This window comes from Petaurus breviceps, unplaced genomic scaffold, assembly GCF_028583685.1.
Source record: "Petaurus breviceps papuanus isolate PSGF00001 unplaced genomic scaffold, PetGlider_PUasm1.0 470, whole genome shotgun sequence".
NCBI lineage: Eukaryota > Metazoa > Chordata > Mammalia > Diprotodontia > Petauridae > Petaurus > Petaurus breviceps.
In genome coordinates, this window is record NW_027186350.1 from 6517993 (window position 1) to 6519307 (window position 1315).

The window sequence follows — 1315 nt, forward strand, 5'->3', positions numbered from 1 at the left end:
CAGAAGAAAATGGAATAATGCACTATCAATAATATGGAAAGAAATTATTTTTCTATTAAGCAAACAGGGAATTACTTGGGGCGAGAAGGATATATTAAATTATATTAAAATAAGACAAAATCTTGTACAATAAAAAAACAACATAATCAAAAGAAAATAATAACAGATGGGAAGATTTGTCTGTTAACTACTACAGATAAGAACTTCTGATCTAAAAGATACAAGGGATTCTTTTAAAAATTACAAAAAAAAATGGCCAAAATGTGAACAAAATCTTCAAAAGAAGAACCAATTGCTAATAATCTCTTGAAAAATGCTCAACCTTATTAGTAATCAAAGAGATGCAAATTAAATATTTAGGTAACATCTCACAACATCGAATTGGAAAAATAATTAAAAGGGAGGAAGCTAAATGGTCTTGAGATTGTAGAGAAGCAAGTAACTCTAAACCTAACTCATTCATTTCTGGTAAAATTGCGAACTAGTAGAATATTTTTAAAGTATAATTTGACAGCACACAGTAGAAGTGCCAAAAATAATCATATCCTTTGATCAAATAATTCTGTTGTTTCAACCATATCCTTCTGACATGGGAATGGGGGTGAGGTAAGGAATGGAAGAGCTTCTCTTCAAAGATTTTTTTTTGTAGCATAATTTGTAATTGCAACAACTGAAAGTAATCTAAATGTACAACAATGGTTAAATAAATTGGGAAGCATTCATGTAATGGAATAATATAATAAAAATCAGGATTGATAATAATTATAACACAAATATAGAAAGGACTTTATGAAATAATGCAGATAAAAAGAGCAGAGCTCTAGGAATTTAATAGATATTAACCATTATAAGAGAAAAAATGAATAAAACTGAATAGAAAAAGAATCTCAATGGAGACTTAAAAGGAGTGACTGGAAAGTTATGACATTTTGATTAATGAAAAAATATTTTCTAAATGTAACTCCTAAAGTAAATAATCCATGTGTTGAAAAATTGAAAAATTAAGAAGGCAATGGAAAGGTGGGCATGAGCAGATTGCAAAATATGGCCAATGAGCACTCCAAAGAACAGTAGTAAAATATGTCAACAAGGAATTGCATGATAAGAAGAAGATAAATTGTTCACATGGCCAGAATCAGGGAGGATAGGTTGACAGCCAGAATACTTCACTGGCACCATGACCATGTCAGAAGAAATTGAAGAAGGCCTCCAGCATGCAGAATAGACTCATGGGAGGACACAGACAAAAGTTAAACAAGATATTGAGGCATGGATAGGGTGTAATCTGTATAGTTGAAGGGAAGTTCCAAAGAGA